Source organism: Danio rerio, chromosome 11 (assembly GCF_052040795.2).
Source record: "Danio rerio strain M-AB ecotype USA chromosome 11, GRCz13ab, whole genome shotgun sequence".
NCBI lineage: Eukaryota > Metazoa > Chordata > Actinopteri > Cypriniformes > Danionidae > Danio > Danio rerio.
In genome coordinates this window covers 27,406,944-27,424,938 of record NC_141031.1, presented here as the reverse complement: position 1 = coordinate 27,424,938, position 17,995 = coordinate 27,406,944, and the positions used below count along the sequence as shown (strand labels likewise).

The window sequence follows — 17,995 nt, the reverse complement described above, 5'->3', positions numbered from 1 at the left end:
GCAACATCAACAGCCTGAGGTATCAAGACATTTGTGCTGCCCATTTCATTACAAACCACAGGAGAGGGCAAATTCTTAATTTAATTTCATCATCATAATTTAATTTTGGTAAAATAAGCGTAATCTAGAGGCCTTTGCCTTTTATATAAGCCACTTCTGATCCCAAATGATCAACTAAGCCAAATTATTATTTATTGTTCCTAAAACTTGAATAGGCGACAAGAATTTAGTCAGGCAGTGTAGAGCATTTGATTGGTCAGAGGATTTGATGAGAAACCGAACTATGGTGACATTAAAAAATCTTTGATCTAAAAACAAGTGATCAAGCTTTGTATGTTTAAACCTTCTTAATGACAATATTGTCACTGATTTGCTTACAGATAAACACTCAAAAATTACCTTTGTTGTTTGTTCAAACTACTTAATGAAAATAATCTTAAACAACACAATTCTTATTTTTTGGAGGGTGACAATTTATTTATTTAATGTTTAATCCACTTAAATTGGTAAAAAAAAAAAAAAAAAAAAAAAAACTAAGTTGACTTAATTTCTTCACGTTGTCCCGAAATTTTTTTTTGTGTAGAAGCCAGCATTTTTTAAAATGTATTTAAGACTAACATACTAATACTAACAATATTTAAATTTGAAATTGCTTTAAGAGTGAACTTAATTAAACAGCCTTTGAGTAAAATATACATTTATTCAACTGGTTTCAAACTGTAACATTTTTTATGTTGAACACAAATGAAGATATTTTGAAGAACGTTAGTAACCATTGACCTCCAGAGCAGTAAACAATTATGGCCGACTTTCAATATTCTTTAAAATATCTTTTAAAGTAAAATATCTATTGAAGAGTGATTCCAAAAGGTTTTAAACAAAAAGGATGACAAGTAAACAGAACTCTCTCTTTAAACTAAACGATCATATATTAAACTATATAAATGATTCTAAATGTTCAGAATAACACTTTTTGGGTAGAACTGAGGTATAGGAAATGCCTCCAATATCATACAGCCAATACCAACAGCTAAAGCGTTACACATCTATTTTCATATTGGAAATTGTTTATTTAATATGTCATTGTGACTTCAGAATAACAAAGTACTTTATGTATTCCTGGAAAGTTCTTATCACATTAATTAATTCCTGTCTGGCTAAATTTGGATGTAATGTGTAATCCATATCCAAAGTGGTTTCTCACACTTAGCATAATCATAAACACACAGGTTTAATGGAAATAAATCCACTGGCTGTCACACACAAGTGCCAAGTTGATAAAACATCTGGTGGAAATCATCTATTCTCATTTCCAACATGCTGTGGTTTAATACTGTAAACTGTAAAAGTTCATCCTGTTCATTCACTCACTCTCAGGATATCCAATAGGTGACATTTTTCTTCAAAACCAAAAAAAGATTTTAGAATTTAAAGATTTAAACAAAACTGATACCTGGGACTTATGATGAAGTCAAACCCTAACCTAACCCTCATTATAAAAAATTGTTCTCAGTTTTATTTAACACATTTTACCATATTTTAAGCCACAGATGTTCTATGAAAAAAACTCAGAAAAGGTAATAAATTCATGAATAAAGTTGCACTGATCCCATGCAGGATGGATTTTTTTCTGCTTTATTATTTCTAGACATTCCAATAAGTCTAAATGTTCAACCACAGATTATTAGAGACAAGAATTAACAGTGTGAGTAAAATAAATATAAAAGGAGTGTGACAGCCTCAGGTCACCTGAGTGTTTTAATTATCTTTGCTCATTGCACGTATCTTGCACAAATCCTGTCATTTTATGGTTCAGTAATCTGTCTATCATAAACCTGCACTTTTAAGAGTACTGTGAATTTGATAATAGATCTACAGTACATGCTGTTTTGTCTACTATACATTGCAGTTTTGGATGTAGACATTAACTAACGAATAATTTTTTATTTATTTATTTTTTTTTTTAATCATCGACAGCTTCTAGACCTTGAAATTAAAACTACAATTCAAAATAAAACTTTATATTGTTCACAACTGTGACTAAAATAATCTGCAACTTATTTAATTTTACTGATAATGTTAAAGCTTTGCTTTGATTCATTATTGTATTTATGCTTTTCAATTCATATTTTTATAATTTCTAAAAAGTTAAATTACTAAATTAAACTTTGTAACTATGGCACAATCACACACTCACTCACCTATTCCCTGCTTTTTTCGGGGGTCAACACAGCGGAAAGAACTTTCAATTACTCTAGAAATTGTTTTACATACACTCAAAAAATGTCTTTAACTGCTTGTTTAAATTTATTTAAAACAAACAATTCTTGTTTTTTGGGGGGGACAACTTAATTGTTTTATTTTCAATCCACTTAAATTTATAAAAATATAAGTTTTACTTAATAGATTTGTGTTGAGACAACATAAGGGAATTGAGTGGAACCCAGCATTTTTTACAGTGTATAGCAGATGCCCTTATCCACACATACTCATACACTACATTTTGTTAATCCAATTCACCTATACCCCATGTCTTTGGACCCATGTAGACACGGGGAGAACATGCAAACTCCGCACAGAAAGGCCTTTTAGTCCAGCTAGGACTAGAAACCCATGGCACAAATATTCGCTAAATCTTTTAATGGAAGTATAATTATACTCAATGTATTTCAAGTTTAGAAAAAACATCTACCAAATGAATTCTAATGCAAACAGGCTAGGAGGACACCGCATAGTCAAAACATTCTAAAAGAACCATTTATTTCTTGGTGTGAAGAACATTTTAATCACGAAAAATGCTTTTGCAACTAAATGGTTCCAAATATGTTAAGAATTCATTATGGATCCATTGATGCCTATAAAGAGCCTTTATTTTTAAGAGAGTAGGCAGAGTTCCCACATATTGCATATACATTCAGCTGTACCTATTCAATGCATAGTATCTAGTTACAATAGCCACTTTTTCCCTCCATTTGGTAACTGGCCATTAATGTGGAGTCGTTCCACTAAAGGCCATTTGGGTTAATGATGCTGTCATTGGGCCTCATGTAAAAGTCTTTCACCCTGTGGCGGGACTGGACCCTCTTTGATGATTGTAATCTGTAATCCATAAAAAAGACTATTACCATTCCCACAATTTCACTGCTTTCCCCCTCCATTTGCTTCCTGCTGATCACAATGGCCATTACATTCCCAAACAGACCAGCGCAGGTGGTTACCTCTGCTAATAGAGAGGTCCTGTAGAATCTGCTTGAGGGAAGACGACACTAAACAAAGCTAAACTACTTGATGAGAGACCAAGTCTGACCCAACCTCTATAAAATAGGCCATAAATCGCATTAGTAAATGACTCTACAGACACGCAGTCGTGGCTACTACATTTGGGTGAGCGAACAACAATACGAGTCTTCAAGTCTGAACTATTGAGTTAATAGCCCTAAACGTTAACATTCGTGATATGATCTGCAGTCAACATGGTATAAATACACCAGATATGAGTCTTAAAATAAACATACAAACAAAACAAACAAAGCCAAAAGGGTAAGAGGAATTATTCGCTTACTATCAGCATTTTACATCCCATAAGCTTCTAGGCTGTCGCTAATCTCTATCTGAACCTATTAAAGTAATTAGCAAAGCAGCAGGAGAGTTGTCCATTTTGATAACTCTCAAAGGAAGAGGGTAATTATCAGGGTTTGAGCGTTTTTGCCGGAGGAGAGACAGAGAGACGGATCCTCTCATGACAGCCAAAAAGTGTTGCAAGACAAAGCGCGTATGATTTCCCACTGACCTGCCAGACGAACCCACACACACAAACGGGAGGTTTTTCAGTCGCCTCTATACACACTGGGATGCATGTGGCGTACCTTTGTGTGTGGGGTGTCTGTTGGCACAATCTACGTAGCTTGATTGGGGTGCCTTTTTTCGAAAAGCGGGCACATCGCCTGATGTTGACAAAGCAGGGTATCTCCTGCTGTCTGCTTGTTTCGTGTGCAACGAGTGGAAAGAATCAATTATCCCAGCGCACAGCTCGCCATTTTAATATCTGACTCCTAATTAGATTGCAGGAGGAGATCCCTGGTGTAAATAGATCAGGGTTTTTTAATATAAACACCACCCTTCCAAAGCTTGGGGTCAGCAAGACGTCTTTTAAAAAAGAAATAAAAACTGTATACATCAATCAAATGTGAGAGTAAAGTCATTTTAGAGGTTACAAAAGACTTTTATATTCAAATAAATTATGTTCTTTTAAACTTTTTATTAATCCAGAAAAATGCTGAACGATAAAATAGACCTCATAAAATTTTTATTACACAGTTTTAAAGGTTAATTTATTGATACACTGTGTATTTTACCTGTATATAAAACTGTCTTTATTGACATTTTGGTTAAATGAAGCCTTGATGAGGATAATTAATTTATGTATTATATTTTTATTTTACTTTTTATTTCAATTTGTAACTATTTTTTAAAAGCTGCAAATTCAAGTTTCATATTTTACGTTTTTATTTTTTGTCAAATCATATGTATAGGTCCTGTTATATATACGAGCAATATCACACAAGTAGCAGTGCTATATGGCGCAAATGACGCATGTGTTGGCTCAAGGCTGCAGGTCGAGTGCCTTAGTGCCCCACCAGTGATGATATACAGCCGCATCGCACTGCTACAAGTGTGATATTGAGTTTATACAACAATTCGACAGCATAAGTATTTGTATAAAAACGAAAATCAAATACAGAGTCTCAAAAACCCTTTTGTACAAGCAACTAATTTCTTCAGCCATTCATTTACATCTGCAGCTATAGTCAGAACAGCAGAAACTGTTGCTACTTCACAAACACCACTTTAGAACTACTATATGAATGATTCTTTAGCTTAATGTCTAAAATGAGGACAAAACAGGTGATTTTTCTCACATTTTAAGATGAAATGCCATCAGTCTACAGCAGGGGTGGCCAAACTTGGTCCTGGAGGGCCGATGTCCTGCAGATTTTGGCTCCAACTTCCCTCAACACACCTGCAAGGATGTTTCTAGAAAGCCTAGTAAGAGCTTGATTGGCTAGCCCAGGTGTGTCAGATTTAAGGTTAGAACTAAACTTTGCAGGTTTGCAGGAGTTTGGACATGCCTGGTCCACAGAGATTTCCCAGTATTTCTCTGTTGCAATTGGGATATCACAATAATTAACCCCGAAAGCCAAAGCAAAGCAAAAAAATGACCAATTTCTGTGGTATAAATACAGCACTACAAAATTCAAAATAGAGAGATCAAGTTAGAATGCCACTTACCAGTTTTAAAATGATTTGATCAGCTGTAGTTTGAAATTATGCATATCCTTTTTTAAGGGCTTATTATGCGGTCTCTGTTGCCATCTTGTGGCAGAACGTCAACAGTCTTTGCTCTGCTCAGTGTGACAGGCTAATGGCCGCCAAAGCAATGAATCCGAAACTCGGAAATTATGAGTATTTAAAATAGGCATTATCCTTACAAATAAATTGCATAGTCACAATCTAAACAACTACATTATCACCTAAAGAGCCTCAAAAGTACATTATGTTTTTATTAAGACTATATTACAATTTAGTCTTGAATTACTATATTACATTTTAAGACTATACTACAATAAGTTGTTAAAACTCATGCTAAAACTTTTAATCAGCCAGTGTTTGTGTTTTTCATTATATAAACAGCCATTTCTGATGGAAAACACTTAGAAACACCTAAGTGTTTTATGCAATTATATGCAAGATTGAAAAAATTCATGGGCTTGTGGGAAGAAGGACGTGTTAAAAATCATAAAAATATATATCTCAACACTTCCACTATGTCTTTGAAGAGTTCTTTCCCTTTCTTCCAGGTGGCAGTAGCTATTTTATCTTGCTGAGCTGAAGGCAATTTCAAAAAAGAGCCTGAAAAGGAAACGAGAGGTAAAGTACACACACTCTCTTTTGAAGTACACGATCATGCCTCAAACAGAATAGCTGAATATAGCCTTTTCCTGCAACATTCGAGCAAAAACCCTTCAAGTACACAAACAGTAATCCAAGTCTCCGAATCTGCTGACGGACAGCTTTATGGCTTCCTACAATTCATTAACAATGTGCCAAATCTCCAGAGTGTGATCCATCAATGCAACGCTCCACCTAAAGATCAACGCCACGAACGCTGATGTAATTATGTACAGAACAGAAAAGCCATTAGCCTTCAGTTTGGTCTTGATTATGTCCAAAGGGCAGGTCCCTCATGAAAACTGCATTACTTCACGCTCACACTCGTGAAGACATGAGATCACAGCATCCGGAGCTACTGATCTTCCCCCGTCTCCCCCTGCCTAGGTGGCTATTAGTAACTTTGGCAGCAATTTAATATAAATGAGGACTCGAAATAATATGACGGGCAGAGATGCTCCTGAACGTGGGTTCTTATGAGGGCTGCGCATCATTACTCAGAGCACAGCTAACTGTGTAATGGCCTGTTTGCTTGACTCACTGCAGGAAACATGGCAAGATAAAAACTAATAGGCATCGCTCTATTTCTGTTCTGGGGCTGTGCAGAAACTAGGCAACAATTCAGTCTCAAATCAGGCTTAAACCCAAGCGCTGCCACCCACAACCAATTACAGAGAAAGTAACACTAAGGAGGCAAGCATAAGGGAGGATGTAGCACTAAATAGTGTGCACTTTCTCATATAAAACCTTTACTAAACTATATGGAATAATAACTGGTATACTTTAGATTACTTAGATTAACAACTGGATGCATATTTATTGTTGTGAGCACAGTACTTTTACTTTTTGTCATCTACTGCCTTTAAATATATACATTTAAAATACACTCACTGGCCACTTTATTAGGTACACCTTACTAGTACCGGGTTGGACTCCCTTTTGCCTTCAGAACTGCTTTAATCCTACGTGGCATAAATTCAACAAGATACTGGAAATATTCCTCAGAAATTTTGGTCCATATTGACATGATAGCATCACGCAGTTGTTGCAGATTTGTCGGCTGCACATCCATGATGTGAATCTCCTGTTAAACCACATCCCAAAGTGCTCTATTAGATAGAGATTTGGTGACTGTGGAGGCCATTTGAGTACAGTGAACTCATTGTCATGTTCAAGAAACCAGTCTGAGATGATTCGTGTTTTATGACATGGCACATTATCCTTCTGGAAGTAGCCATGAGAAGATGGGTACACAGTGGTCATAAAGGGATGCACATGGTCAGCAACAATACTCAGGTCTGCTGTGGCGTTGACATGGTGCTTAATTGGTACTAATGAGCCCAAAGTGTGCCAAGAAAAGATTTCCCACACCATTACACCACCACCACCAGCCTGAACCATTGATAGTGTCCTGTTCTTGGTTGACAGGAGTGGCACCCAGTGTGGTGTTCTGCTGCTGTAGCCCATCTGCCTCAAGGTTTTACGTGTTGTGCCTTCAAATAACGAGTGGTTATTTGAGTTACTGTTGCCTTTCTATCAGCTTAAACCAGTCTGGCCATTCTCCTTTGACATCAGCAAGGCATTTGCGCCCACAGAACTGGAACTCACTGGATATTTTCTTTTTTTTTTTTTGGAACATTCTCTGCAAACCCTAGAGATGGTTGTGCGTGAAAGTAAATCAGAAGTTTCAGAAATACTTAGACCACCCCGTCTAGCACCAACAACCATGCCAAGTCCAAAGTCACTTAAATAATCTTTCTTCCCCATTCTGATGCTCAGTTTGAACTGCAGCAGATCATCTTGACCATGTCTAAATGCCTAAATACATTAAGTTGCTGCCATTTGATTGGCTGATTAGTAATTTGTGTTAACAAGCAGTTGAACAGGTGTACCTAATAAAGTGGCTGATGGGTGTATATTTATAAAGAAGGATGGATTCTGATTAGCTGACAGTGTTTATATCATTCATGGGTAAAAAAAAAACATTCTCTGGACCTCTCTGTTGTTATCAATATAGCTGTGCTAGAACTGGTAAAACCTATATTAATCATTACTGCTATCAAACTTTTATGGGCTTCAACTAAAGCATGATGACGCATTCTGTATACTTAGGCCTTGTGTCAAATTTATGTTCTCGAACCACTGGCCTGATGATTGAACTTTGATAAACTTAAGAGTACTAACATCTGTGTCTGGGAATGACTATTACTTAAAAAAGACACATAACCATGGCAGTTGTTATCCATCATTGTCATTCATTATGGCTCATTTCATGTAAATGCTTCAATCTCTTTTCACAGATGCCGTTTGTTATGATTCACAACTAACAGCTGACATTCACAATCACAATCATCACTCCACGCACCTGCTGTGATGACATCATGAGAAATCCAGCCCTAAAACTCGACAGCTGAATAGAAACAATAAAATTACAATAAAAAATAATATAATTTTTAGGTAAACATTTAGTGTATGGAAAATGTGCTCTTTGTTCCGGTAAAACTGTATAATCACTCAAAAAAAATTTTTTTTGTTTGTTCAAAGCTGAATCAACACAATTGTTGCAAAACAGGCTCAGTCTGAAAACGTAGCCCTATGTATATTTCTGGAGATCGTGAATTATTTAGCCAGAGCTACGTATGGCTGCATTTTATCTTTAAAAGTCAATCGGGTCAATCAGTGCTTTTTAAAACACTATTAGGGCCCTCTGGTGGATTTACGTGAGCAGGTACAAATGGCACTTGCCAGAGGAATTTAAGATCTGAACAAAACATACACATCAGCCTCTGGTGGATTCGCGAAAACAAAAACTGCAAAAAAAAAGAGATGTATTTCACTCTCTCTAGAAATGTATATAGGAGAACATAATCAGAATGAGCCTGGGTTAAAAACTTGCAATTCTTGAGGTTTTTGGGACAACCTAAATGTTTTATGTTCAATCCATTTATATTTGTAAAAACCAATAAGTTAACTAAATTGATTTGAGTAAGAACAACATCAAGGAATTGTGTGGAACCCAGTTTTGTTTAATTGTTAACTGGATGTAAATTCAACTTTGTTTACAAACCAAAACCAAAGAGCTAGCAGTAATACAAAAATGCAGAGGCATCTGTAGTGTTTACAAGAGCACAGTAGCTGTCAAAACACCTCACCTTTTCTGAATGCTGACAAATAAACAGGTTTTTGTTGATCCATGTAACATGGAGAAAAAATAAACATATACAACACTACCAACACTGTAACAAATGAAAACTGGTGAAGTTATACACTTAAAATATACTGCTTATACCATTCCGTAAAAGTAAATCACATATTTTTAAAGCAGTGAAACAAAATGATATTAATGTCTATTATAAAAAAGTATTCTATACTGGGAGAAAATAACTGAAACAAGGTATCTCTTTAATGCATAGTTGTCAGAAAAGTGCACATCAGCCAACTCATTATTTCTAATTTACGAGAAATACGAAGCCTATTTAATGAGTGTTTTATCAGAGCCCTCAGATCAGTTGCAGACTGGCCCTCAGGCCATGTTTGTTTAATTCCGTCTGGTCCAAATCTCTCTCAGTCGACTCCAGAATCCACTTATTTACCCAATTAAGATCCCAAGTAGTTCAGTCCCTAGTTAGTGCAGTGCCCCCTGGATTTTTTTGAGGTTCCTGTACCACATATTTTTATATTTATAATAATTTTATAAGACTTAACAATATTTATTCAAATATTAAATCTGATAATTCACAGTGTACATAATTTTTGGTTTAATGTAGAACATAGATAATTAAATTATTTATAAACCATTAAAAATACAATTTCATGGCATGGCTTGGAATTAAATCACAGTTAAGTTAAAAAGTTATTTTAATTATATCTTTTATAAAATATAGTTGATTTGTAACACTTTTTAAATGAATACTGTTAATTTATTGTCAAAATAAAGAAATAAAAAAGGCAGAAATACACAATATTTGATACAAATTGAAACAATAAATAAAAATAAAGTGTTCATATATGCTTTAGCTGACTAACTGGATACAACAAAAGCAAAGGCTGAAGTGCGATTTGATTCTACCAGAGAAGAAACAAAAGAGACCGATAAACCTGCCATCCAAACTAATGGTCCACAGTCAAACATTCAAGTTAAGTTTCAGGCCACAAAAACTCTGGCGCATGTAAAAGTAGCCAGCTAATCTGCTTTCTTTAGTGAGTAGGGAAAATCCAATTTCAGAAATCTATAATTCCATAAAAGTTAATAAGCAGCCACAAAGCCTGCTGAGCTCCTGAGGGAGCAAGAGATAGATACAGTGAGCGAGAGAAAGCCAGAGAGAGTAATGGGCTAGATGTGAGTTGAAGTCTGAGCGAGACCCTATCAAACTCAGTTGGGAGAACCCTGAGGGTCCGCGATTGAGGAGAACGGCAAAGATAACACAAAGAAATGCCTTTTAAAAATGAACATAAGACGCGTCTTTACATTGTATTATATATGAACATTTTTTTTAAATGCTTTATAATGAATACTGATAACATCACTCACGCATATTGTGACTGTCTGTTTCCCCATTAGTACTTAATATCACTTTACGATTACTGTTGTTTCATTCGGTGCAATTCTTCATTAGTTCCAATGATTGTCACAGTTGTCTTCCGGGGTATGTAATCATACCTCTGCAGTTCATCCTGAATGCAGAAGCCCCCCTATTGAACTTTCACAAGTACTTACACATATGTTCCCTAAACTGCTTCCCTGTTCCAACTAAAATAATATTCTCTAACAGACAACGATCAAGCATTTGTAAATCCATTCAACACCTCTTTTAAGAATAGGTTGTTTTAATTAGCCTGGGAGTTGCCTGAGCCTACTATGGCTTCAGATGATCACAATTCATGATTCAAATCAAACTTTGACCTTCTAATAAATGTTTATGGCATAGGAAATTGAAATTACCTGGATTATTGACTAGATTTTGTGGTATTTAAGATATCACATCAGTAAAAACAATTCCGTATGACTGCCAAATTTTTTGCCCACATCTGATACAGATCATATTTTCCAGATCTGATTTGGGCCGTTTTATAATGTGGCTTTAAATCATATACATATCTGATATTTGGACATCTGACCTACATTTAAACGTGCATATCCAATTGTCTGAGTCAATTACATTGAATGTCATAATTTCACATCTGTTTAAAGCAGGATTTGCATGTGGCACCATGATAATTATACAGTATGTTGCGATGGGTGGAAGTTAGTGGAGCCATGAGGAGATGTCACATTTAATTAGTTAATGAAGAGATTCGTCATCGTCAACCCCGGTCAAACTGCATGGTTCATACAGAATTTGGGCTGTATATGAAGTATTAGCAGAGCATGAAAAGAGAATCTGGGTGTGCATCAGAAAAACTGGGCGTGTTGTTGTCAGATTTTATTGTCAGATTTTGTGATAAAAAAAAAAACAGACTATGAGATTTTGTTCTAAGAAGTTTCAGAAACTGAAATAAACCTAAATCTTATACAGCTCATTTGAATCAGTATTTTTATCACTAACAGCGTGGCCAACAGATCCAAAATTTAATTAAGAAAGTTAAATATATAAATTTTTATAATAATAATAATAATAGCAAGTTAGTCTGAGTGGTGTTTTGGACCCCATTTACTTCCATTTGACAGACAAAAACTTATTATCATTATTATTATTAGGTTGTCCACAGAATAAGGAAAGTTGGTGAATGGTGACCTAATTTCTTTTAACTCCACATTTAAATGTAATAGAACGAAAGAATGAAACCTAAACTTCTACATCCATATCCAATATACAGTACTTCATCTGAGCATCAGATGGCCACTTATTGTTGTGACAGATGTTAATGTTACATGAGACGAGAGATGGATTCTGGTATTGAATGTTTGGGCTTGATGAAGAGAGAGTTTTATAGAGGAAGCAGCCGGAGTGATGACTAATGAGGGACAACTATTATTATAATAATACTAATATAATTGACAACAAAGCTTACATAGACTTATAGCAGTGTAATTTCATTCGAATTCAGATCTGATTATTAAAGAAAAAATAATGTAATCTTTAATGAAATTCAAAGAAAAAAAAACTTTGATAACAAATTCTGATTGTGATCTAAGATTGATGCTCTCTGTGTTCTTGGCTTGATGTAATTACAGATCTCCACTGGACACCTGCCGTATCTTGGCACAGCTCTGTAATAATGCATTCACATCACTCTCTGCCTCACAGGGCACCGCCAGAGGTGCTGTACTCCAAATCACTCATCAAAGACTTCCAGTCAGCATTAACATTTAAGATGGTGGGCACCAGGCTCAAATTATACTTTAGATTCATATCAGGCCTTGTTTTGCTCTCAGCGGCTCATGAAAATGAGATCCTGTGTCTCACATAGACATGCTGTGGGCTGGTTAGAAATTTTCGCTCCAATGTTTTGGGGTGCGGTAGAATAATTTTTTTTAAAGATGCAGAGACAAATGAGGACAAACAAGAAGTATTTTTATTAAAATACTTCTAGCAATACAAGTAGACAGACTAAAAAATTTGCAACTGCAACTACAAGACATCTTACAAGGAGGCATTATTTCTTAGTATGTAGTATTTAAAAATCTAAAGAACCTTTTTCCAAAGAACCATTTAAAGAAATGTAATGTAAAATGTAACATCTACATGTAATCAATGATGGGTTATGGTCAGAGTGGACTCACAATTTTGCTGCCAGCTTATATTCATTTCATTTAAAGCTTGTACTTATTGATTTAATGAGCACATCTATTTACAGAGCACAACATTGAACACAGCTCTTAGTCACAGTTTGCATTATCAAACCATTTTAAATGAAAAGAAAAATGAATTTACAACTTTCAGCAATGTGATTTAACCTTTAGAACGGTCAATAGATTCTGAATTTATTCATCTGTGACAAGCTGTTTATTTCAAGCTCAACCTCTGCTAACACATTCAAATGTTGTGTCAAAAACAAATGATATTAAATGACTATGACAATACCAAAAAATTACTTTTATAGCTTTTCATAAAAGTTTTTAAATCACGGTTATAAATAGGGTTTCAGCTAGTGATGGGCCAGTTAGTGTATTTAACTTGTAAATGTAGTTCTCAACTTAATCAAATTATCAAATTATGTTGACTTATGACCAGCATTCCAGCTAATTAAATTATGTAATATATGGTTAGCCGTAAGGTTTAGTTAGGAGTGAGGCTTTATGGTTAGGTGTATTCTGTTTTTTTTTTTTTTCCAATAAAATTTTGCTTCTATGAATGGTTACCACAGTTGCAATAATATTATGCAGCATCCTGAAAATAGTCCTCAGTAACTTTTAACATGACTGGCACACACTCTTGTGCAAGCAGGTGGACATGGTTATTTTTGTGAAAGCTGATTTTCAGGTGCTATAATATCATTGCAACTGCTACAGTCAAGGTACGGCAGCAAAGTTCCATGAATATTCATTTGTCTTGCTACGCATTGGAACTACAGAAGAGTCAAGCTTTAAATAAGAAAATTATCAAAACTCTTTGGTCATTTATGAGTGGGATTGTAGTGGTCTATCTATGTATCCTAAGCTAAGCTAAAAAAGTGCTCTCGCCAGTTCCTTATTTGAGAGAGTATAGATCCTTGATTTTGTAACTATGGTTCCTATACTGGAACCGAAAATATATTTGAATAGAAAATGGCAACTTTCCATTTTCCATCTGTCTTTCTACACAGTGCAACTACAGAAGAGTCAATCTATGTATGCTTATCTAAGATTTAAAAAAGTTCTTCCGGCATTCACATTCTGATCAAAATATTATAAGCTTTTGTAATACATGAATCTGCTATATAGTATTTGCTCTAAAACCAACAATACCAGCTTTTATTGTTGCAAGGGATCCAAAAATAGGTGGTTTCTAGCTTGTAAATTAGATTAAATCATTACAGGATAGAACCCTATTGAGGCACGGACGTACATATGCAAATGAACCCTAAATAGCTCCCACTCAAGAATAAGAAAATTGAGATCAAATTCCCCATTTTGTGCTGTCAGACAGAGGTCCCAAATGAGCATTTCACTCAGCTCTAAAGTTACTGCTGAACTACTTTAAGATATCTTTGAAGAAAGAAAGAGCATACACAGGAAGCCTTTGTGTATGTGTATGTGTTCAATGGGGTCCAAAATCTGAGCGTACAAAATACAAGGCTCTGTTTACAATTGGTATTAAGATGCATTTTTGTGCATTTACGTATCTTATTATAAGTTAATGACTCAGATTACAGTTCTAAATAGGGTATGAAATGTAGTTAAAATGCATTCAATGGAATTGCTTTCACAGAGAAGATGATCATGTGAAAAAGCCACAAAAAAACCCCCCTACTCTGTCTTTTGACTAAAAGGGGTAGTTCACCATAAAATAAAAATCTTTTGTTCAGAGTTCCTTTGAAAAATGTTGAAACATGTAACTATTCAATAGTATTAGTTTTCATACTATGGAAGTTAATGGTCTGTAAAATGAAAAAAATTCCTTCATGTTATCCCAACACAAATGGATTAAATTAACTTAATTGTTTTTTACTAATTTAAGTAGATTGAACATAAAACAATTAAGTTGTCCGAAAAAACTCAAGAATTGCTTCAACTAATTTTAGTGAAGTAGTTTGAACACAGATTGCTAAAGAACTACAAATCCGCTGTTACATGGACTACAAATTCAGTTATGCACCGCACGCACACACCAGTTCCTCATTTCATTGATTGCACGCACACTCACAGCCAGAGGATTGTCAAGGACTGATTACATGGACTTTAAAAAAAGAGCACACATACACGCATCAGGGCTGAGTCTTGTTATACTTTTACTGTGAACATTACGATGCATTTTTCTTGCCTCCCCTTGCCGTGTTTTCACCCTCACCTTGTTTATTTGTTTGTTTATGCTGTCTGCTGCATGCCTGTACTGACCATTTGTCTGTTATTTGACCATCACTCTGGATTCCCTGTACACATTTGTTTGCCTGTGTTGACCGTTGCTCGCCTGACCATTCTTGTTCAATAAACCCCGCATTTGGATCCACACTTCTTTGTCAGCATGCCTCTCACATTACAAAAACACAGTATTCACATATTTTTCCGCATAATCATTGCATAACATGGATTTGTTCACTCAACAGCACCCAAGTGTTGCACTGAATGCTTTTGAAAATGTGATAGAGCATGATGAAATAATATGGGTCTTGACGAAATCCAGGTGTCACACAAAAAAAAATGCATTTGAAAACATGTTAATGCCAAGATTTGAAACCTATACGAACATTATTATGTATCCAAATAAGAATAATTCATTTTGTAGGTCACTAATCAAAAAAAAAAGGGGGGGGGGGGGGGGTGACTCTGACAATGAGAACTCATTTATAAAGCTCCATTGCATTAAATGTCATAGCACCGCTGGTCCACAGCTCTAGTTCAGACAGCAGAAGAGGAAAAGGAGGCCAGTTGTTTTGGGGCCGAGCAGAGACAGAGTGCACATTAAATAATGAATGACCAAGGCACAGATCTCTCAACCCTCATCACCTTTGTCATTACCTCATAGCCTCACGCAAGAACACGCTCAGTCATGCATATTTTACCCGGCGAATACTGAGCACTCAAAACATCACAAGCTTCCAGAGACCTACTTGACCCAGAGAGCGGTTCTTCGCTTTCAAAAATGCAGCGTGAGTCATGTAGCATTTTACAGAGGTGACGACAGACTCTTGTTGAAGTCCTTAAAAGGGCCAAAATCACCCACAAAGCAACGCAGACGGAAGAAGTTCAGTCAGACAAGGGATATGCGTTGAGGATCTCGCTATGCAAAATTGTGGATATTAAATAAAAACAAATATGCTTTTTAAATGCAGTACAGTATATAACTATAGATTCACTAGCTTAACATCACAGCAGATAACTTTCTAAATCAATGAGTACGTATACATAGTCACCAATAATCCGATTTTAATTCAATTAATACAATACTCTGATTAAGAGTCTACCATGTAAACAGCAATTTGATTACTTTAATCTGGATAATCGAACTAAACAAAAATCGAATTAAGACATGTGGAGTATGCCGATTTCAGTTGCATTATTGAAGTGCAGAACAGACATGTAAACACCACAAACATACTATTATAGTCATGTAGGATTATTCACTGCTTCCGACAGGATAGTCTATACACACACAGCTGTTTGACACTATTCTCTGCAACTATCGAGTCAGTAAAGGACCACAGAATTACACATTTTGAAATGCAAAGTTTTTTCCCTCCCATTTGGTGTTTGTTATCAAATTCCATTAAAACAACACTCATCCACCAGTCCTTTATGACTATGATTTCAAGAGCATTTCACAAGCATTCATTTCAGCCATACAATAAATTGAGGATCTTACAATGCAGAATTGTGTTTATTGCAGTCTAGAGAGTATATTAAATAAATTACTTGGCTAACGCTATAATTGCTATCCCTAATGCCAATGATTTGGGCTTTATAAGAAACAGATTTACTTAAAAGAATCAGGCGCGTTGAGCACAAATGAAAAAAATAACAGTTCGTTTTAGATCTACAGCTTTTCTTATTCAAATATTTCCCAAATAATGTTTAACAGAGGAAGGAAATTTCCAGAGTATGTCTGATAATATATTTTCTTCTGGAGAAAGTCTTATTTGTTTTATTTGGCTAGAATAAAAGCAGTGTTTAATTTTTTCAAAACCATTTTAAGGTCAGTATTATTAACCCCCTTAAGCTATATATATATTTTTGATAGTCTACAGAAAAAAATCATCAATATACAATAACTTCACTGCAAAAAAAAAAATGCTTTTCTTGCATAGATTTTTTGTCTTGTTTCTAGTCTAAATATCTAAAATTTCTTATATCAAGAAGCATTTTCTAGACAAGCAAAACATATTGTCCTGTTTTGGGAAATAAAATGCCAATATTAAGTGAGTTTTTCCTTAAAACAAGCAAAATAATCTGCCAATGGGGTAAGCAAAATAATCATGTTTTTTCTTTTGACGTAAGATTATTTTGCTTACCCCATTGGCAGATTATTTTGCTTGTTTTACGGAAAAACTCACCTACTTTTGGCATATTAATTCTGAAAACAAGACTATATGTTTTTCTTGTCTAGAAAATGCTTCTTGATTTAGGAATTTTAAGATATTTGGACTAGAAACAAGACAAACAAATCTAAGTAAGACAAGCATTTTTTGCAGTGTTGCCCAATTACCCTAACCTGTCTAGTTACCCTAATTAACATAGTTAAGCCTTTAAATGTCACTTTAAGCTGTATAAAAGTGTCTTGAAAAATATCCAGTCAAATATTATTTGCTGTCATCATGACAATGATAAAACAAATCAGTTATTAGAAACGAGTTAATAAAACTATTATGTTTAGAAATGTGTTGAAAAAAAATCTTCTCTCCGTTAAACAGACATTGGGGGAAAAAATAAACGAGGCAAATAATTCAGAGGGTTTAATAATTCTGACTTCAACTGTACATTAAATATGATGCAAAATGACACATATTACAATCTAAAGAGTGCATAAAAATAAAAACCCACTCATACAGTATATATATGCACAGATGTAGTACTAGCTTCACAGGAGACAGCCTTCTGAATTTCTCAAATGCAATGATTTGGGCTTTAAAGACAAGAGGGAAAACAGCGTTTCACAAGTGTTTCAAATTTCAGCTTTTACATTAAACTGATGATCATGCAGTGCAGATCTGTGCATATTACAATCTAGAGAGTGCATATAAATACAACCCTGCTTTTTATATATGTATACTAGCTTGGCATCACAGCAGACAACTTTCTAAATCTTTTAATGACAATGAGAAAATAATTTTATGAGAAAAATATTAATTATCAGTTATAGTCTATTCAGATATCCATTAAATTGATGCTCGTGCATTACACAGACACCTCTGTAGGATGTTTAACAATGGACGAATATACCTGTGCATTATAGTCTTGCAGAGGTGATAT

General features: G+C 34.9%; 1 protein-coding gene across 6 annotated transcripts in view; it reads right to left on the bottom strand.

Annotated features, from left to right (window-relative positions):
• Nucleotides 1-17,995, bottom strand: part of sulf2a (sulfatase 2a) — an 82,159-nt gene that overhangs the window by 46,027 nt on the left and 18,137 nt on the right.